The sequence below is a fragment of the Moschus berezovskii genome, chromosome 9 (assembly GCF_049115385.1).
Source record: "Moschus berezovskii isolate FMDL1 chromosome 9, NW_MosBer_1.0, whole genome shotgun sequence".
Lineage (NCBI taxonomy): Eukaryota > Metazoa > Chordata > Mammalia > Artiodactyla > Moschidae > Moschus > Moschus berezovskii.
Window position 1 is genome coordinate 93911345 of NC_142468.1, and position 23149 is coordinate 93934493.

Below are 23149 nucleotides of genomic sequence, written 5' to 3' on the forward strand. Positions count from 1 at the left end.
TTAACAAAATAGTATAAGGAAAGCAATTTTTAAAAATCATTTAATGAATAGCAATATACATTTTTATTCTTTAAGTAGTTATGTAACAGGAATTTAAATAGCACAGACTATGTGCCAGACATTATTCTTGGTGCTTTACAGGTATTATTTCATTGAACCCTCTCAAAGCCCCAGGGGACAGGAGCTATTCCCCTCCCCATTTCATACACAAGAAGACAGGCAGAGGGCATTTATGTAATTTGACAAAGTCACAGCAAGGAAGAGGTGGAGTTGGGATTCAAATCCAGGCAGTCTGTCTCCAAGCATCTACCACGTAATAATACCTATGAGCAGTTTTGGTTCACCAGGCAGTAGTCAATGGCTGCAGCAGCTGAGACAGCATGAATTTTACAAATTTCAAATACCACGATCACCCCAGAAGATAACTCCAAACCTGAGAACTCCAGATACTGCAGCTTGTCCTTCTCCACCAGGGGAAATGCATCTAAAATTAGCTTCCTTTGGTTTTATTGGTGGGAGGAGGAAGGGATGGCAAATGGGACTCAGAAATAAATCCAATTAAAGTGGAAAAACTGTTGCATTTGCTCTGGCAAACCCTGAAGCCACCAAAGTAGCAATAAGCCTAGGTTCCCCGTGAGCAGTTTGTTGCATTATTTTTATTCGCAAAAAAAAAAAAAAAAAAATAGTCTTTTTGTCTCCTTTCTTTCATACTATTAAAAGAACAAATCTTCATAAATATTCTGTTCCTAGAATGGAAAACATTCTTCAAGGGATTATTTTAAGTGTCATTGTGTTCAAATGCACTAACAAATAATGCCACTTTTTGTGAGCTTTGCGTAGCTTTTAGTACTTTCCCTGAATCAAATTAGTTCTAACCAGCAAGTGGTTTTTAAGCTGTGCCTTCTGAAGTTAAAATAGATAACCTGGGAGAATACCCACCAGCTGTCTGAATGGAAGCTACTCTCAGAGTCACAGTGTTTTCATCTAGAATCTTGCTCTTATAAGTATTCATGAGAATCCATAGGATAACAAGTCCCACAGAACCCCTGGGACTTGTTAGCAGTTGACAAATGTTCAATCTATTTCTTTTGTCTCAGAGAGCTTGTCAGTATGTCCAAGCTTCATGGAAACAAATTCCGTGAAAGTGAAAGTCGCTCAGTCATCTCCAACTCTTTGTGACCCCATGGACCTTACAGTCCATGGAATTCTCCAGGCCAAAATACTGGAGTGGGTAGCCTTTCCCTTCTCCAGGGGATCTTCCCAACCCAGGGATCGAACCCAGGTCTCCCGCATTACAGGTGGATTCTTCACCAGCTGAGCCACAAGAGAAGCCCAAGAATACTAGAGTGGGTAGCCTATCCCTTCTCCAGGAGATCTTCCTGACCCAGGAATCGAACCTGGGTCTCCTGCATTGCGGGTGGATTTTTTGCCACCTGAGCCACAGTAATTCCCTAAAAAAGATGAAGAGGAGGCAGAGGAGGATGTGAGTACCCAGAATCAGTGGAAGGGTGATTCAGAAAATCAAGTACAACTTCCTGCGGGGTGTGTGAGAAATCCAGCCCATGGCAGTGTTGTTACGTGATGCCACATGGGCAGAACGGGAGAGTAGAGACAGAAGAGCAGATGGGAGTGAAAGAAGTTTCCAGAGGTGGTGAACAGGAGCTTGTGTTTATGGCACTTAAGCATCACTTAGGACATAGCTGCATCACTCAAAAGGCTCTTTCGTTTTCTTCTTTCCTTTTTATTGAGATTTAATTTGCCTTCCGTAAAAGTAATTCTTTCAAAATGCACAGTGGGTGGGATGGTCTGTTTCTCATCGCAGGTGTTCTCTTAATCTATTCCACTTACTCTACTAAATTTCCTGTTCTATGAAGTCTATATATTTTAAAAGTTAAATTGCATGCAATTGTTTGAGATTATGTGTAAGCTATTAGAACACAGGTCTGTCTAGCTATTTTTGAATTTTTCAAAGATTATATTTCACAATTTACATTTTCAAACACTGAAACATCTTTCAAAGAGTTATATGCTAAGGTTCTCCGCAATTTTCCGAGTAATGATGTTTTGTTTTGTGACTTCTACCTGTGTAAACTGTATTTTGTACAAAAATTTGACTTGATGCACAAAATTGAGTAGGCTGTCTGCATACATTTGTTCTGCAGAGGAAGCAACTTAGAGGAAAGGAATAGATCAGATGCTCTTAAAAACTGCACAACTTTAACAAGTTGCCCTATTGTTTTCCTGAATCCTCTGTAGTTATTTGTAATAAAAATCAGACATGCCTTGTGAAATACTTAGAATTTTTTAAATGACTGACTCTCCAAACTTGATAGAGTTAGAAATTAGATTTCCATGAAAACAGAAGGACCTGCATTATTAGTGCTGAAGATGGTTTAATCGCCTCATTTTTAAAGAGTTTTTGAAAACCCACAATATTTAAACGACTTATTCTAAGCTGTTTGCTTAGTTAATAATAGTATTTGTACTATATGTATAGTACTTTAGTCGTTGAATGTTTTTCCATGTATGATCTTCTGACTTTTAAAACTGGACATTCTTTACTTTGCTTGCGTCACAAAAGATGAAGTTACAGGTATTGAATTATTATTGAATTACGATGTGAAAGGTGAAATTTAAAACTCAAAAACTTTGGAGAAATGTCTATTCAGATCTTCTGCCTATTTTTCAATCGGGTCTTTTGGTTTTCTTAATATTGAGTTGTATGAGCTAGTAATATACTTTGGATATTAATCCCTTATTGATCATATCATTTGCAAATATTTTTAATTGGTTGTCTTTTTGTTTCCTTGATGGTTTTCTTTGCTGTGCAAAAGCTTTTATGTTTAATTAGGTCCCATTTATTTATTATTGTTTTTGTTTCTTTTACCTTAGGAGACAGATTCAAAAAATATTACCAGCATTTGTGTCAAAGAGTGTTCTGCCTATGTTTTCTTTTGGGAGTTTTATGGTTCCTGGTCTCAAAGGTCTTTCATCCACTCTGAGTTTGCTTTTGCATATGGTGTGAGAAAATATTCTAGTTTCATTCTTTTGCATAGTTGTCTTTTTGAAGAGACTGTCTTTTCCACAATTGTATATTCTTGTCTCCTTTGTCACAGGTTTTGTTGTTGTTGTTCATCCGCTAAGCAGTGTCTGACGCTTTGTGACCCTGCGGACTGCGGGAAGCCAGACTTCCCTGTCCTTCAGTATCGCCTAGAGTTTGTTCAAACTCATGTCCGTTGAATCACTGGTGCCATCCAACCATCTCATCCTTTGTCGTGCCCTTCTCTTCCTGTCTTCAATCTTTCCCAGCATCAGAGTCTTTTCCAGTGAGTCAGCTCTTCACATCAGGTGGCCAAAGAAGTAGAGCTTCAGCTGCAGCATCAGTCCTTCCAGTGATTATTGAGGGTTGGTTACCTTTAGGATTGACTGGTTTGATCTCCTTGCTATCCAAGGGACTCTCAACACCTTCTCCAGCACCACAATTTGAAAGCATCAATTCTTCGGTGCTCAGCCTTCTTTATGATCCAGTGGTACATGACCACTGGAAAAACCATAGCTTTGACTAGACAGGCCTTTGTTGGCAAAGTGATGTCTCTGCTTTTTAATACGCTGTCAAGGTTTGTCATAGCTTTTCTTCTCAGGAAAGCAGCTTTTAATTTCACAGCTGCAGTCACCATCCGCAGTGATTTTGGAGCCCAAGAAAACAAAGTCTGTCACTCTTTCCTGTATTTTCCCCCATGTATTTGCCATAAAGTGATGGGACCAGATCCCATGATCTTTGATTTTTAAATGTCGAGTTTTAAGCAAGTTTTTTCACTCTCCTCTTTCACTTTCATCAAGAGATGGCTTCTTTAGTTCCTCTTCCCTTTCTGCCATTAGTGTGGTGTCACCTTCATATCTGAGCTTATTGATATTTCTCCCTGAAGTCTTCATTCCAGTTTGAGCTTCATACATCTTGGCATTTCACATGATGTACTCTGCATATAAGTTAAATAAGCAGGGTGACAATATACAGCCTTGACATACTCCATTCCCAATTTTTGAACCAGTCTGTTGTTCCATGTCCGATTCTAACTGTTGCTTCTTGACCCGCATACAGGTTTCTCAGGAGGCAAGTAAGGTGATCTGGTATTCCCATCTCTTTAAGAATTTTCCAGTTTGTTTGATCCACACAATCAAAGGCTTTAGCGTAGTCAGTGAAGCAGAAGTAGATGTTTTTCTGTAATTCCCTTGCTTTTTCTATGATCCAATGATGCTGGCAATTTGATTTCTGGTTCCTGTATTTAGAAAAATATAGCTTGTACATCTGGAATTTATTGGCTCATGTACTGTTAAAGCCTAGCTCGAAGGATTTTGAACATTACCTTGGTAGCTTGTGAAATGAGTGCAATTGTGCAGTCGTTTGAACATTCTTTGGCATTGTCTTTCTTTGGGATTGCAATGAAATTGACATTTTCCAGTCCTGTGGCCACTGCTGAGTTTTCCAAATTTGCTGGCCTATTGAGTGCTGCACTTTCAAAGCATCATTTTTTAGGATTTGAAATAGCTCAACTGGAATTCCATCACCTTCACCAGCTTTGTTCGTAGTGATGCTTTCTAAGGCCCACTTGACTTTGCAATCCAGGATGTCTGGCTCTAGGTGAGTGATCACACCATCGTGGTTATCTGGGTTGTGAAGATCTCTTTTGTACAGTTCTTCTCTGTATTCTTGCCACCTTTTCTTAATATCTTTTGCTTCTGTTAGGTCTATATCATGAATATCTTTTGTGTATAGTTCTTCTGTGTATTCTTGCCACCTCTTTTTCATATCTTCTGCTTCTGTTAGGTCCCTTCCATTTCTGTCCTTTATTGTGCCCATCTTTGCTTGAAATGTTCCCTTGGTTTCTCTAGTTTTCTTGAGGAGATCTCTAGTCTTTCTCATTCTTTTGTTTTTCTCTATTTCTTTGCGTTGTTCACTTAAGAAGGCTTTCTTATCTCTCCTTGCTGTTTTTTGGAACTCTGCATTCAGATGGATGTATCTTTCCTTTTCTCCTTTGCCTTTTGCTTCTTTTCTTTTCTCAGCTAATTGTAAGGCCTTCTCAGACAACCATTTTGCCTTTTTGCATTTCTTTTTCTTGGGGATGGTTTTGATCACCACCTCCTATGTAATGTTATGAACCTCTGTCCATAGTTCTTCAGGCACTCTGTCTATCAGATCTAATCCCTTGCATCTATTTTTCACTTCCACTGTATAATCATAAGGGATTTGATTTAGGTCATACCTGAATGGCCTAGTGGTTTTCCCTACTTTCCTCAATTATAGAGAAAAAATAAGTGGTTACCAGTGGAGAGAGGGAAGGGGAAGGGCCAAGATAGGGGTAAAGGATCAAGAGATACAAACTACTATGTATAAAATAAATAAGCAACAAGGATATATTGTACAGCACAGGGAATATAGCCAGTATTTTATGGTAACTTTATATGGAGTATAGTCACAAAAATATTGAATCACTGCTGAACATTTAGAACTTATATAATGTTGTAAATCAACTATATTTCAATTTTTAAAAATTGAAAACATCACAAAAGGGATTTCCCTGGCAGTCCAATGATTAAGATATCATGCTCCTATTACAGGGGGTATGGGTTTGATCCCTGATCAGAGAACTAAGCTTCTGTATGCCTCGTGGTGTGGCCAAAAATCTTCACAGAAGAAAGAGTCTTATATATCAAAAACTTTGGCTAATACATAAATAGTGATGGTGCATTCAACCTGACTGAGTTTATGGCTAATGTTGGTTTGGTCATCAAGAACTGGACCTGTTGGATCAGATTCTGAAAGCCTGCGTTCTGGCCCTGTTCCTGCCATAAATTGCAAGGGGTACTGGCCCATGTGCAGCTGGGAGTACAGGCCAACTCAGCATCTCAAGATGCTTACTATTTCTCTGAACAAAGTTGGAGGAATCATAACCTTTAAAGACACACAGATTTCAGGAGATAGGATATTTATCTGTCTTATTTTAGGTTGGAAACCAATGAAGTTCTACAGAATTGAGCTCCACTTTTCAGTGTTTATTTGAATTTTTCACATGCTCCAAAATATAAACTAGCTGGTAGATTACAGATTCCTAGATCTTGTTTTTTTTGTTTTTTTTTTTTCATGAAAAATACTTTAGAACCAATGTATCTTTTGTAAGCTATGTAGTCTCCTTTTCCACTTGAGTTATTCTGAACCCTGCTCTTTGGAAATAAAAAGTTAAATCTAATTTTATTAAAATGATTGACATTTTATATTACTTGCCTCTTCCTTAATAAGATGTTGTGAAATTATTTTAGCTGAAATATCAAAGTTTGGCATAGTTCAGCCAGCTCAGTTTACTAATGTCATTATGTAACAGTTAAGAAATCAGACATAAAAGCATACCAAGCAAAAATTGATTCTACAGGACATGTTCTATCTGCCAACATCTTACATTGTCTTAGAGCCTTAGAAGGGATTTTTTGAAGATTTATAAGCTTTTAAAAATAAACTGCCAATATCTTTACTTTTAAGCATGTTTTCTTAAAGGTTTTAAAACAGTGAAAGTAGGGGTCAGCAAAAAAAGTCAAGTATCATGGATCATCTGTAACTTGCACACCTTTATTTAATTTATTAGTTGAGCAGCTTTCAACGTGGGAAAGACTAGAGTAAGTAAATAATGTGATACATCACCTTTGTATGACACCTGTGTCAGCTTTATATGACAGTTAACCTCAAAGATTTACACATATACATTGTAAACGTTTTGAATAATATACATGGCACAGGGCAAAAAGATGAAATTCCTTCTCCATGCCAATCTCACACTGGATCCACCGGTTTCAAGTGTAAAGATGGAGATGAAGGACCACTCTTCGCAGTTTAGTGTATACCTTCCAGTCCTCTGTGGAAGTGCAAATAAATCTATACTTTCTAAAATTGATATTATATATGCTTTCTTCAGTTTGCGTCTTTATTTTAATATTATATCATGATATCTTTTCTTATAAATACATATAAAGCTAATGATTATATTTTTAATGAAGAGCATTCCATACAGTAGATGCAACCTAATTTATTTCAGGGGCTTCCCCGATAGCTCCATTGGTAAAGAATCCGCCTGCGATGCAGGAGACCCTGGTTCAATCCCTGGGTTGGGAAGATTCCCTGGAGAAGGGAAAGGCTGCTCACTCCAGTATTCTGGCCTGCAGAATTCCAAGGAAAAATTTTCCTACTGAGGGATGTTTAGACTACCTCCAGCTCTAATATTGCAAACAATGCTTTTGATTTGTGGCTCAAGATGACAGACTGAGTGCATGAGTTTTTTTTCCCCTCCTCCCAAGAATTTTCAAAATGACAGTAAAGGAATAAGAGAGGGTGTAACCTATAACCACCAAGAAAATGGGTGGTGGGGGTGGGGCATCTATTACATGATTTTAACAAACTTCGGGAACAGAGTCTCAAAAGTAAGCGGAAGAGAGTTCACTAACAGAGCAGAGGAAGTCACAGCCTAGGTAGCAGAGGGAGCTGTGGTGGGGGCAGGGCGCTGGCCTGCATGCAGAGCCCCATGAGCCTGTGAATCTGGGAGACAGGAAGGAAAATGAAGGGTATGAGGGGAGACTGGGGTGGCAAAGCAAGGAAATAGTGAAAATCCCTGTTATATGAACAGGCATACCAGCACACACATTTTGGATACCCTGGCATCCAAAAGGGTATGGGCAGGAGACTTGATGCTCCAAGACCTCAGGATTCATTCTGGAAATGAGAAGAGGGGCTGCTTAGGGACTGGTGCCCCATCTCCTAGAATGTAGCCTATTAACAAGCTTGGCCAATGTGTACAGAGTTCTCAGGCAGCCTTTCCACTGCTTTTGTCTTTAATTTCAATGGATAATTGAAAATAACATAAATGGACACTTATTAAAAGCTCAAAGCATGAAAATCTAAGATAAATAACTGAAAAAGATGTTTTAGAAGAAAACAGCAAATTTTTGGAGAAGAAAATTGAAGAAAGCTTCTCTCAACATGTAATGCTTTCATGGATATCCTGATATGTGTATCATTTCATATTATATAAATATTTCTGTAGGATAGACCCCTAGAAATAGAATTTGTAGATCAAATTGAATGAACACTTAAAACTGTGAAAGATAAAGCAATATTCCTCTCCAGATTTACTTAAGTTATACCCCCACCAAAAGTTCATGAAAGACTCTTTCTCTACATCTTTACCAACACTGATTATTATGAACGTACTTAATTTTTAGGGCCTCCCTGATGACTCAGTGGTAAAGAATCCACCTGCCAATGCAGGAGACATGGGTTCAATCCCTGGGTCAGGAAGATCCCCTGGAGAAGGCAGTGGCAACCCACTCCAGTATTCTTGCTTGGGAAATCTCATGAACAGAAGAGCATGGGGGGCTACAGTCCATGGAGTTATGAAGAGTCGGACACAACTTAGTGACTAAACGACACTCAATTTTTAGTATATATTTTTAATTTCCATTTCCCTGACCACTGATTTTTGTTATTTGTACTCTGATTGATTTGCTATGAATTGTGTTTGTAGTTTTCTTGCTGATTTTAAGAATTCATATATGTTACGAGTAATAACCATTCTCTTTGTGTATGTTTATTAGTCTTTATCTTGTGCTTCAACTCTGTGCATGGTACCAGCTGTTGTTGTTCAGTCACTAAGTTCTGTCCAACTATTTGCACCCCCAGGACTGCAGCACGCCAGGCTTCACTTTCCTTCACCATCTCCCAGAGTTTGCTCAAACTCATGTCCTTTGAGTCGGTGATGCCATCCAACCATCTCATCCTCTGTCGTCCCCTTCTCCTCCTGCCTTCAGTCTCTCCCAGGGTCTTTTCTAATGAGTCAGCTCTTCGAATCAGGTGGCCAAAGTATTGGAGCTTCAACTTCAGCATCAGTCCTTCCAATAAATATTCAGGACTGATTTCCTTTATGGTTGACTGGTTTGATCTCCTTCCAGTCCAAGGGACTCTCAAGAGTCTTCTCCAACACCACAGTTCAAAAGCATCAATTCTTCAGCACTCAGCCTTCTTTATGGTCCAACTCTCACATCCATACATGACTACTGGAAAAACCATAGCTTTGACTAGACAGGCCTTTGTTGGCAAAGTAATGTCTCTGCTTTTTAATAGGCTATCTAGGTTAGTCATAGCTTTTCTTCCAAGGAGTAAGCGTCTTTTAATTTCATGGCTGCAGTCACCATCTGCAGTGATTTTGGAGACCAAGAAAATAAAGTCTGTCACTGTTTCCATTGTTTTCCCATCCATTTGCCATGAAATGATGGGACCAGATGCCATGATCTTAGTTTTCTGAATGTTGAGATTTATGCCAGCTTTTTCACTGTCCTCTTTCACCTTCATCAAGAGGCTCTTTAGTTCTTCGCTTTCTGCTGTAAGCATGTTGTCATGATACCAGTTATTCTGCGGAGAAAATTTTAGTGTATTTTTAGCCAAATCTATCAATCATCTTTTTATGGCTAGTGTATTTTGTCTTACACAGGAAGACCTGTCCACCTCCAACATTATAAACTATTCTCTAATATTTTCTCCTATTAACTTTAGATTAATTATTTATATTTAAATGTTTACTCCATCTGGAATTAATACGGGGTTTAGTGTGAGGTTGGGATCTGTCGTTTTCCAAATAGATAGAGTAACTGCTGTTTAAATTGCCCTCAGTAATTTGAAAGGACACATTTGCCATTATTAAATTAAAACATCTTTAGATATACCTGTGAATTCTCAACTCAGGTCTGTTGATCTATTTGTCTCCTCCTGCTGTACTACCATATCTTTTCATTGCTGTAATTTCATATGTTTTACGTTTTTGTAGGTCAACTCTCTGTCTCTTTCCAAGTGCTTTGTGTTTTCCTACGATTTCTTGGGTCTTCTTGTACATTTGTTCTACATACACTTTATAAATCAATTTGTCAAAATCTATAAAACTTCTGTTGAGATTTTAATCGAAAGTGCAATAAACTTATGGACTACTTTGAAGAAGAAGAATTTGTCTTCACAATCTTGACTTTTTTGATTCAGATGCATAGTATATGTGCCCATTTTATATTCTTTATTAAAATGTTTTTATTCTAGACTTTGCTTATGTTTTATAGGTTTATTCCTAGGCAATTTTATAGTTTTTGCTAATATGGGATATGATCTTTATTTCCATTACATTTCCAATTAGTCATGATAGTGCATATTCAATCAGTTTATTTTATGTATTTATTTTATACCTGTATTTGCTGGACTCTTCACAATATTCAAAGTCTTTCAATTATTTAATGTGAATTTTATAGATGGAAAATCATGGTATCTGTAAATAATATTAATGCTATCTTCCCTTGAATTACTCTGCCTCCTATTTCTTTCCTATGTTGTTACACTTAGAGACTTCAGTTCAGTTCAGTCACTCAGTCGTGTCCAACTCTTTGTGACCCCATGAATCACAGCATGCCAGGCCTCCCTGTCCATCACCAACTCCCAGAGTTCACTCAAACTCATGTCCATCAAATCAGTGATGCCATCCAGCCATCTCATTCTCCATCGTCTCCTTCTCCTCCTGCCCTCAATCCCTCGCAGCATCAGAGTCTTTTCCAATGAGTCAACTCTTCGAATGAGGTGGCCAAAGTATTGGAGTTTCAGCTTTAGCATCAGTCTTTCCAATGAACACCCAGGACTGATCTCCTTTAGAATGGATTGGTTGGATCTCCTTGCAGTCCAAGGGACTCGCAAGAGTCTTCTCCAGCACCACAGTTCAAAAGCATCAAATCTTCGGTGCTCAGCTTTCTTCACAGTCCAACTCTCACATCCATACATGACCACTGGAAAAACCATAGCCTTGACCAGACAGACCTTTGTTGGCAATGTTTCTGCTTTTTAATATGCTATGTAGGTTGATCATAACTTTCCTTCTAGACCTCTAAAAATTTTGGGATAATCATACTTATGGAAGACTTCTTTATCATGTTTCTGACAATGAGAATATGTCTATTAGATGTCTGCTAAAGCCTCTGGATGAAAGTGAAAGAGGAGAGTGAAAAGGTTGGCTTGAAGCTCAACATTCAGAAAACAAAGATCATGGCATCTGGTCCCATCACTTCATGGGAAATAGATGGAAAAACAGTGGAAACAGTGTCAGACTTTATTTTTGGGGGCTCCAAAATCACTGCAGATGCTGATTGCAGCCATGAAATTAAAAGACGCTTACTCCTTGGAAGGAAAGTTATGACCAACCTAGATAGTATATTAAAAAGCAGAAACATTACTTTGCCAACCAAGGTCCGTCTAGTCAAGGCTATGGTTTTTCCCGTGGTCATATATGGATGTGAGAGTTGGACTATGAAGAAGGCTGATCACTGAAGAATTGATGCTTTTGAACTGTGGTGCTGGAGAAGACTCTTGAGAGTCCCTTGTACTGCAAGGAGATCCAACCAGTCCATTCTAGAGGAGATCAATCCTGGGTGTTCATTGGAAGGACTGATGCTAAAGCTGAAACTCCAGTACTTTGGCCACCTCATGCGATGAGTTGATTCACTGGAAAAGACTCTGATGCTGGGAAAGGTTGGGGGCAGGAGGAGAAGGGGACGACAGAGAATGAAGTGGCTGAATGGCATCACCCACTCTATGGACATGAGTTTGAGTGAACTCCGGGAGTTGGTGATGAACAGGGAGGCCTGGCGTGCTGTGATTCATGGGGTCGCAAAGAGTCAGACACGACTGAGCGACTGAACCAAACTGAACTGAAAGATTCTGATGGATACCTCTTATCAGAGTAAGAATTTTCTTTAAGTAGCTAACTTTAAGAACTTACATTGTAACTTGCCCTTGTTTTTTTTTGTGTGTGTGTTTTTTTTTCCTACAGTGTCTGTAGACACTGTACAGGATCTCTTTGTGACCCCATGGACTGTAGCCCACCAGGCTCCTCTGTCCATGGAATTCTCTAGACAAGAACATAAGGATAGCCATGCCCTCCTCCAGCGGATCTTCCTGACCCGGGGATCAAACCTGGGTCTCCCGCATTGCAGGCAGATTCTTTACTGTCTGCTACAAGGGATGCCTTGTCAATTTATATTTATCAAGTTAATGAATATTTGCATATTATAGATACATTGTGAGTCCTTAGTGGCTCAGATGGTAAAGAATCTGCCTGCAGTGCATGAGACCCGGGTTTGATCCCTGGGTTGGGAAGATTCCCTGGAGGAAGGCATGACAACCCACTCCAATATTCTTGCCTGAGAATTCCATGGACAGAAGAGCCTGACAGGCTACAGTCCACAGGATTGCAAAGAACATGACTGAAGCAACTTTGCTCATGGACAAGTGGTGACAGAGAGTAGATAAAAACCACCATCTCTTTGTTGTTGTTCATTTGCTAAGTTTGTCCAACTCTTTGCAACCCCATAAACTAGCATGCCAGTCTTCCCTGTCTTTCACTGTCTCCTGGGGTTTGCCCAAACTCGTGTCCATTGAGCTGGTAATGCCATCCAACTATCTCATCCTCCGTTGTCTGCTTCTCCTCCTCTCCTACCCTCAATTTTTCCCAGCATCAGGGTCTTTTCCATTGAGTCCATTCTTTTCATCAGGTGGCTAAAATATTGGAGCTTCAGCTTCAGCAACAGTCCTTCCAGTGAACATTCAGAGTTGATTTCCCTTGGGATTGACTGACTTGATCTCCTTGCTGTCCAAGAGACACTCAAGATTCTTCTCCAGCACCACAGTTCAAAAGCATCAACTTTTCAGCGCTCAGCCTTCTTTATGGTCCAACTCTCACATCCATACATGACTACTGGAAAAATCATAGCTTTAACTAGATGGACTTTTGTCCCAAAAGTGATGTCTCTGCTTTTTAATATGCTGTCTAGGTTTGTCATAGCTTTTCTTCCAAGGAGCAAGTGACTTTCAATTTTATGGCTGCTTTTACCGTCTGTATGATTTTTGGAGCCCAAGAAAATAAAATCTGTCACTGTTTCCACTTTTTCCTTATCTGTCTCTTAGAATTATGTAAGGATTCAATAGGATAATAAACATAAAGCATCTGGCATGGCAAGAGCTTAATTCATGTTTTCCTTTAATTCATATTTTCCTTTCCTTATCCCAAGGTTCCAGTATTTATCAATGACTGCTTAATAAAACTCTTCTTTTTCTTGTAACAGCTAAATAGAAAATAACCTTCTCTTTCACCCACTGCCTGAAGCCTCTAGAATTATGTTGACTCAAGTGTAAACATTTGTACCTTTCTTCTTAGACATCAAAAGCCTGATTTAACTTAATCGCTCTAGTTGAGTGTCCTTCTGCCCTCCCCGTCAACTGTCTCTCTAGGAGTAATTCCTTCTTCCCAACACAGAAACACCAGTGAACATGTGTGTTCAGCATCTCCCCTGTGACGATCTCATTCTAATCAGAAAATGATTTCTGTTAAGCCCACAGACAATAGAAAGCAAACATGGTTACCAAGGGGAGAAAGGGAAGGGATAGCATATACTCACTGCTGTATATAAAATAAGCAATAGGGACTTACTGTATAGCACAGGGAACTATAGTCAGTATTTTTTAGCAGCCTATAAGGGAAAAGGGCTTCCCTGGTGGCTCAGATGGTAAAGAATCCACCTGCAATGTGGGAGACCTGGGTTCGATCCCTGGTTGAGGAAAATCCCCTGGAGATGGAAATGGCAACCCACTCTATTATTCTTGCCTGGAGAATTCCATGGATAGAGGAGCCTGGTAGGCTACAGTACATGGGATTGCAAAGAGTCAGACACGACTGAGCAACTTGAAATTTCACTATAAGGGAAAAGGCTCTGGAAAAGAATATATATATATATATATATATATATATACACACACACATATATATTTGTATATATATAACTGAATCACTTTGCTATATTCCTGAAACTAACACAAATTTGTAAATCAACTATACTCCAATAAAAAGAAGAGAAAATGGTTTCTTTGCTGGATAAACTTAGAATCACGTATTTACTCCTTGAACCTCCACCTCAGACTGCATCCAGTATTTCGAATGATGTTTCTCTGCTCTTGTTCTTGTGTCACCCTTAGCTTTTTTTTTTTTTTTTGCCACACCTCATGGTATGTGATCGGAGAAGGCAATGGCACCCCACCCCAGTACTCTTGCTTGGAAAATCCCATGGATGGAGGAGCCTGGTAAGCTGCAGTCCATGGGGTCCCTAAGAGTCGGACACGACTGAGCGACTTCACTTTCACTTTTCACTTTCATGCATTGGAGAAGGAAATGGCAACCCACTCCTGTGTTCTTGCCTGGAGAATCCCAGGGATGGGGGAACCTGGTGGGCTGCCTTCTGTGGGGTCGCACAGAGTCAGACATGACTGAGTGACTTAGCAGCAGCAGCATGGTATGTGATAACTTAGCTCCCCAACCAGGGATCAAGCCCACACCCCCTGCACTGGAAGCACAGCATCTTAACCACTAGACCACTACGCAAGTCCCTGTCATCTCCAGTTCTTGGCTTTGTCTTCCAGTCAGTTCAGCCTTGGACTGAAATTGCCCTTTGCAAAGCTACCATTTCTGACTGGGCTGCTTTTGGAAAAGTTTGTTAACGTTTCTGATATTCCATTTCCTCACAAGTAAAATAAAGAAACAGGTCCAAATGGGATATATGTAAAATACCCAGCATCTTAGAGGTACTTGGTAACTGTTAGTTTTTTCATCTCCCTAAGTTAGCGGTTCTCACTCTGGCTGCACACTGGAGTCACAGGAGGTGTAGGTTTGAGGTCTGTCTGAAATATGTCAATGCCTAGTTCCCACCTGCAGATCTCGTAGATCTGGGACACAACGTGGTTATCAGGATTTTTAAGCCCCTACGTGATTCCAGTGTCCTTTCAGGGTAAAAGACCATTTCCCTATCCAGTGGGTCTCAACTAGGGGGCTAGGTTGCTCCCACTCCCATACCCATACATGTGGTAATATCTGGAGACATATTTTTTTGGCTGTGCTGGGTCTTTGTCATTGCACGTGGCTTCTTTAGTTGCAGAGAGTGGGGCTACTCTCTAGTTGCAGTACAGGGGCTTCTCATTGCAGTGGCTTCTCTGTTGCAGAGCACAGGCTCTAGGGCGTGCAGGCTTCAGTACTTGTTGCAGCACTTGGGCTCAGTAGTTGCAGCTCACAGGCTCTAGAGCATGGGCTCAGTAATTGTGGTACATGGGCTTAGTTGCTTCACAGCATAAGGGATCTTCCCAGACCCGGGATCGAACCCATGTCCCCTGCATTGCAAGGTGGATTCTTAACCACTGGACCACCAGGGAAACCCTGGAGACGTCTTTGATTGTTACAACTTGAGTACGGTTGGAGGTTGCTACTGACATCTGGTGAAGAGAGGCCAGGGATGCTGCTAAACATCCTACAGTACAAGGAGAGCCCACAGCAAAGAATTATCCCGCCCCAAATGTCAATAGTGCTGAGATGAGAAACCCCGACCGATGTGATCCCCAAGATCCCCTTTGATCCTGAAGTTTCATGAGTCCTTTCTTTCAGAATGTTGTCTTAATAATAATAATAATAAATGTCTAAGGTGCTGTTGGAAAGACTATTCTATCTACCCTTATGTTTGCATTTGTCAGTTCACTGTGAATTCTTAGTTCCCAACCCAAGCCCCCTCCTTCAGTTTACCTTCAATCTTTCACTCAGTCAGTTGGCTGTGGGCCCCTGGGTGACATCCCCGGCAGCAGAAGTTCCAGCTTAGTGCCCCTTCCTACAACCTGCCTTTCTAGCATTTGCAGTCCTTGCTTACTTTCTTAATACATGGCAGAAGAATAAAAGACAGGTAAAAAGAAAAGCAGAGAGAGATTTTTCCTTTGGATTCCCATAGGACTCTGATCATATCTCCAGTTTGGCACTCACCGTATTATTTTATTATAATTTATCTGTTTATATGTCTGTTTTTTCCCTGTATACTCCTTAAAGACAGACAGTCCAGACTCAGACATTCCTTGAGTACATCCCTGGAGTACCCTCCTGGTGCCAACAGCTGGGACAAATCTCTTATGCTGTGCAGCGCATTTTGGGGGTCTATGCTCAGTCACCCTTAACCCACCTTAATCACACCTATGATCACCATTTTGATGATCACACCTTAGACCGCCTTCATAACATCACATATGGCAGGGGTCCCCAACCTCTGGGATCTGTTGCCTAAGAATCTGAAGTGGAGCTGATGTGATAATAATAGAAGTAAAGTCCCCAATAAATGTAATGTGTTGGAATTATCCCAAAACGATCTCCCCCAAAGACTTTGACACTAAAGTCTTTGACTGTTGTTGGATCACAACAAACTATGGAAAATTCTTAAAGAGATGGGAATACCAGACCACCTGACCTGCCTCCTGGGACATCTGTATGCAGGTCAAGAAGCAAAAGTTAGAACCAGACATGAAACAACAGACTGGTTCCAAATTGGGAAAGGAGTACGTCAAGGCTGTATATTATCACCCTGCTTATTTAACTTATATGCAGAGTACATCATGCAAAATGCCAGGCTGGATGAAGCACAAGCTGTAATCAAGATTGTCAGGAGAAATATCAGTTACCTCAGATATGCAGATGACACCACCCTTACGGCAGAAAGTGAAGAACTAAAAAACCTCTTGATGAAAGTGAAAGAGGAGAGTGAAAAAAAGAGGAGAGTGAAAAAGTTGGCTTAAAACTCAACATTCAGAAAACTAAGATCAAGGTATCTGATCCCATCACTTCAGGCAAATAGATGGGGAAACAATGAAAACAGTGAGAAACTTTATTTTGGGGGGCTCCAAAATCACTGCAGATGGGGATTGCAGCCATGAAAGTAACAGACACTTACTCCTTGGAAGGAAAGTTATGACCAACCTGGACAGCATATTAAAAAGCAGAGACATTACTTTGTCAACAAAAGTCCATCTAGTCAAGGCTATGATTTTTCCAGTAGTCATGTGTGGATGTGAGAGTTTGACCATAAAGAAAGCTGAGCACCGAAGAATTGATGCTTTTGAACTGTGCTGTTGGAGAAGACTCTTGAGAGTCCCTTGGACTGCAAGGAGATCCAACCAGTCCATCCTAAAGGAGATCAGTCTTGAGTGTTCATTGGAAGGACTGATGCTAAAGCTGAAACTCCAATACTTTGGCCACCTAATGCAAAGAACTGACTCACTGGAAAAGACCCTGATGCTGGGAAAGACTGAAGGTGGGAGGAGAAGGTGACGACAGAGGATGAGATGGTTGGATGGCGTCACCGACTCGATGGACGTAAGTTTGATCAAGCTCTGGGAGATGGTGAAGGACAGCGAAGCCTGGCGTGCTGCAGTCCATGGGGTCGCAAAGAGTCAGACACGACTAAACAACTGAACTGATCCCCTTGACCTCATCCATGGAAAAACTGTCTTCCATGAAACCAGTCCTTGGTGCCAAAAAGGTTGGAGACCACTGGAATGGTACTGGAGTCCTATGTTACTTGTTGACTATAATAATCCTGGGTCTGCCTCCTGCGTGTAATTCAGCACTTATAGGGGTGGTTGGCTGGGGACGGGTCCTACTGCTGCTGCTGCTGCTGCTAAGTCACTTCAGTCATGTCCGACTCTCTGTGACCCCATAGACGGAAGCCCACCAGGCTCCCCCGTCCCTGGGGTTCTCCAGGCAAGAACACTGGAGTGGGTTGCCATTTCCTTCTCCAACCTTTTGAAAGTGAAAAGTGAAGGTGAAGTCGCTCAGTCGTGTCCGACCCTTAGCGACCCCATGGACTACAGCCTACCAGGCTCCTCCGTCCATGGGATTTTCCAGGCAAGAGTTCTGGAGTGGGTTGCCATTGCCTTCTCCATTCATAAACTAAGTACCTAAAATAAACTGGGACCAAGTAGGGTTAAGATGAAGCCATTAAAGGGGCCCTCAACAGGCAAGTTGCTCAGTCGTTTCCGACTCTTTGCAACGCCAGGGACTGTAGCCCCCCAGGCTCCTCCATCCATGGAATTTTCTAGGCAAGAGTGCTGGAGTGGGTTGCCATTTCCTTCTCCAACTAGCATCTGCATTTAGCGCCCCAGACACTGCGCTCAGCCTGGTGGAGGGCCCTGCCAAGGGAAACAGTTTGCGAGTGGTAGAGTCAGGTCTCAAGTCCAGGGTCAGTCTTTGTTCATGACTCCCATTCTGGGTATATGCCCACGGCCACTGGCGAGAAAAATGTGGCTGGGGATCGGGAAGGACCTGTGCCCTTCTCCCTCCCTCCCTCCCTCCCCCATGAGAAAAAAGATATATTCTAATCCCTCATAGGCTTTTGTCCCCTCCACACTGTTCTATCCCTACTCCACTATTAACTTAAACCTCAAACCTTATTGACATCGTCTGGTCTACCTTGATGTTGGAAATTCGTAGACTAGCTTCCATCTTAGTCACTAGACTTTCACCATCCACCTCAACAGAGTTCTTCTGAAACTAGCATCTAAAAGAACGTCCAGCTCTTAAGCAGTGTTAAACATTTTGGAGAAATAAAGCATTGTGTAGCTTTTTTCCCTTTTTAAAAAAAAATTGTGGTAAAATTTATATAAACATAAAATTTATCGTTTTAACAATTTTAATACTTCAGGGGTATTAAGTACATTTATGATATTGTACAACTATCACCACTATCAGAACTTTTTCATCATCCCAAAAACTATACCTAATAAATAATAATTCCCCATTTGCCCCTATTTCAAGCCCCTGGTGACCTCTACTTTCTGTCTCATGAATCTTAGAAATTCTACTTTCTGTCTCATAAATTTTCTATTCTAGGTACCTCATGCAAGTGGAGTCACAGACTGTCTGTCCTTTTGTGTCTGGATTATTTCACTTAGCATAATGTTGTCAAGGTTCACCCATGCTGTAGCATGTATCAGAAATTTATTCCTTTTTATGTAGCTACCACACTTTTTTATCCACTCATCTGTTGATGAACAGTTGGGTTCTTTCCACATTTTGGCTATTGTGAATAATGCTATTGTGTTTAGTCCCTACTTTCATTTCTTTTGGGCATATACTTAGGAATGGAATTGCAGTATCATATGGTAATTCTGTATTTAACTTTTTAAGGAGCTGCACAATTGTTTGCCACAGTGGCTGCACCCTTTTCTATTCTCACCAGCAGCACGTGAGAGTCTCAGTTTCTCCACATCCTCACCAACATTTCAAGTGTGTTTTTAAAAGAGTATTTAAGCAGGGAGAAACATGGACTGCTCTCAAGCATCAGGAAAGGATGCTGAGATGAGCTTTATGACCTCTTTTGGTTACCTGTTATAAGTAGTGGCAGCCCCAGGTAACGTCTGGATGATGTCCTGGCCCATGGCTGGATGTTCCTCATCTATACTGGCACAAGAGAAGGTGGTCCTCGAACATTTGGATTTATATTTGGACTCAGTTCTTGCCTTCTCTTCGGCAGCAGGCTTTTACGATTCCTGTCCAAAACCAAACCCTTACCGAAGATCGCATGCCAGAGAGACTGTGGAAAGATGCTGTTATTTGTTTGAGCACTCCTGGACTTAATTTTGCATTACGTACTTTCCACCTGGTGTCTGACAGCATGCTTCCCTTTGATTTAGGAAAGCTCTGATGTCCTTGCATCTGTTTACATGAGCTTTCTTGTAACTTTTATAGTCTCTCTGCCTTGAAAAGCTTTCAGAGACACTGGAACCAAGTGAAATCCATTCTGTTCCACCTCCTTACGCTCCTTGTGTTTTCACATTATCTACTTTTACTGTCTGGAAATGTAAGACTAAATTTGCCTGTTTGTACTTGGATTTGCCTTTTGTTTTGTGGGGAAGAGTTAAGCTGTTATTTGTTTTTGCTTTTAATTGTATCATCTGTCTCAGACATATGCAAAGCACCCACACCTGCTTTTTTGTACCTAATAGAATTCTTTCCTGAAATGCAGGAAACAGCTGTTGAGGGGCTGGCTCTTAGATTTTTATGAAAGTGGTTTGACAGCCCTGTCTCTGCAGGGAGAATGACATTCTCTCCCAGCAGCACCTCCAGACAGCATCTTCAGCAGGGCTGCTAATCACTTCCAGGTCTTATACCTGGATTAGGGTAATAGCTCACAACCCATTATCTGTGCGTCCAGCATGGACAGAGCTATCCTCAATCTATCCACTCTCTAACTCGCTTGGAAGTGCCTCTGAACTTTCCCTCTTTGAATCAAGGTCTGTCTTTTGAGGATGTGTTAGTTCACTGATCTTCCACATTAGAGAATTAATATGAGTTAAGCCTCAAGAAGAGATTTCTACAGCTTAAACTACATTTAATAAATATAGTTGACTTCATGAAAGAGAAGTGACAGCCAAGGCAAAGAGTAACTTCCAGAATTTCTTAACCAGCAGCTGGGGCTGTCCACACTTTGCTGCTCTGTGGTCAATGCTCTTTTCTGGAGGTCCTCTGCTTTCTCTCAAGAGCTAAAGCTTCAGAAATGGGAAATCTGCCTTCAGGACGGGCCGCCTCTTCCCTCCAGGAGAAACTGAGCACGCTTCTCTCATTAAGCAAAACTCCAGTCCGATTCTGCTCTTCCTCTACACATTTCATTCTTGCTAATAAACCCCTTAGGGTTGAGCTTTGAAGTCCCACTGCTTTTCTCCTGCTGGGTTGGGCTGCCTTCGCTAGCTATCATCCAGCTATTTTAGCCAAGCTTCAACAGCTCTTAGAACTTTGTGCATCTCCTAATTCTACTGGATCCTTTTCCTAAGCCAGACATTATTCCTTGAATTATAATCATACAGATGTCAGAGTGGGAGACGTACACAGCTTCTGTCTGAATTAAGTTGATATTCATGTTCCTAAGAAAGTATACATAGCCCCTACTCCTCCAGCTTCTTTTGTCACATTGATATTTATTTTGCTTTGGGGGCAAAATTTGTCTTCTTGTCTCCTCAGTATTTATTCTTCCCTTAATCTAGTAATTCTTTAATCTGATTAAGTAAAACAATACTCTTCTTGTGACTTGATATTCATTCTTGCTGCCCCGTGCAATGCCTTGCAGAGATATGAAGTTGTGATCCCTGCCCCCAGAATGTGCATGCATATTAAGTCTCTTCAGTCTTGTCCAACTCTTTGCAATATGATGGACTGTAGCCCACTAGGCTCCTCTGTCCATAGCATTTCCCAGGCAAGAATACTGGAGTGGGTTGCCATGCCTTTCTCCAGAGGATCTTCCCAACCCATGCGCTGAATCCTCATCTCTTATGTCTGCTGCATTGGCTTGGGCAGACAGTTCTTTATTGCTAGCGCCACCTGGGAAGCCCCATTTACAGTCTGTTTGAGACTTCTTTGAGGATTTTTGAGCCTCAGCACTGGAGGAGTGCAAAGGATGGAGAAATTATTTCTAACAGGATAAACTGAGGAGGAACATGGGGAGATGGCATTTAAACTGGGTTTTTAGGGCAGGGGTTGGCAACCTTTGGGGCTGAAAGTGTCATTTAGTAAGTATTTTAGGCTCTGCAAGACTTTTGGTCTCAACTAGAACTACTTTGCCATCATAGTGAGAAAGCAGCCATGGACAATATGTAAATAAGTGGCTGTGGCTATGTTCCAAGAAAACTAGATTTACAAAAAAGACGGTAACCAAATTTGGTCTCCCTGCTGTAGTTTGCCAACCCCTGTTTTATAGGATAGATAGGGCTTTATCATGGGCTTCCCTGGTGGCTCAGACAGTAAAGAATCTGCCTGGAATGCAGGAGACCTTGGTTCAATCCCTGGGTTAGGAATATCCCCTGGAGGAAGTGGCAACCCACTCCAGTATTCTTGCTTGGAGAATTCCCATGGACAGAGGAGACTGGTGGGCTGCAGTCCATGGAGTTGCAAAGAATGACTAAGCACAGCACAGGGTTTTATCAAGAGAAATAGGGGAAAGAACATTTCAGTGCAAAGCATGAGCTAAGGTTCAGAGAAGAAGGTAAGCATTTCAGAAAGGCCAAGTCTATACCAAAAGTCTGAGGACAGGATATGACTAGTAAACAAAGTATTGGTATATATCAGTGGGCTCCATGACTCCAAACAGTAAACTGAACCTTAAAAAACCAGTTTGTGTATGCGTGTCTTTAATCAGTGACTATAAGTGTCTCATACAAAAACATAGTGTCCACCAAACCATTGCTAGATCCTGGAATGATGAAGTGCATTTGGCATTTGGAATGATCTGGCACAAACTAGAGTAGAAGGAACAGATGAGTAATTTCAAGAAGTGAAAATTTAAGAGATTATTCCTACTTATAAAAGAGGAGTTGGGGACAATATACTAAGGGGAAATCTAAGTTGCACTGAAGAGAAACTAAGTCTCTTTTATTGTCTCTAAAACTGCATTCTTCAAACCCAGCCCAGTCTTTCCTTCCTTGGTGGTGAGTTCTAGGAATGCCAAAGCCTAATGGTTACCTAATTCTTTATCCATGCCAATCACCTAATCCTCACAGCAGCTTCTCATCAGGCAGGAAAGATCCTGTCCCCATCCTTCATTAATGCTTTCCTTAAATGGAATTCCTCTATTTTCAATTACCCTTCACAAATCATATATCCAGTGCCTGCCTGCATGCTAAGCCACTTCAATCATGTCTGACTCTGCGATTCTTTGGACTATAGCCCGCCAGGCGCCTCTGTCCATGGAATTCTCCAGGCAAGAATACTGGAGTGACTTGCCATGCCTTCCTCCAGGGGATCTTCCCAACCCAGGGGTCCAACCTGCAACTCTCACATCTCCTGAATTGGCAGGTGGGTCCTTTACCACTAGCACCACCTAGGAAGCCCCATATATCCCATAACTTTCCAAAACTGCTGCAAGAAGACTAATATTAACCCTAAAGATAAATTGTTATTAGTTCAGTGGAAATTTGTTCATCAAAACAACTAACTTAAGATTTTTTTCTAAATGAATGCTCCACATTGAGGTTAGCCTTTCCTTTACTTACAAACATGTGAATGGCTTGGACTAACTTGGAATTTTCAGAAACATTCATAGTTACCAGTTCTACTGGCATAAGTACACAAAATACAAAGTCTCAAACATTTCAATATGAACAGAATTGTACAGGTTGTACAATGCAAATTTCTGGCTCTATAGCCTTCGGTCAGTTGCTTGATCTCCCCATATATCATTTTCTTTATCT

General features: G+C 41.0%; 1 protein-coding gene across 3 annotated transcripts in view; it reads left to right on the top strand.

The window, feature by feature from the left end:
- THSD4 (thrombospondin type 1 domain containing 4) overlaps positions 1 to 23149 on the top strand; it is a 676681-nt gene that overhangs the window by 567815 nt on the left and 85717 nt on the right. The window lies entirely within an intron of this gene.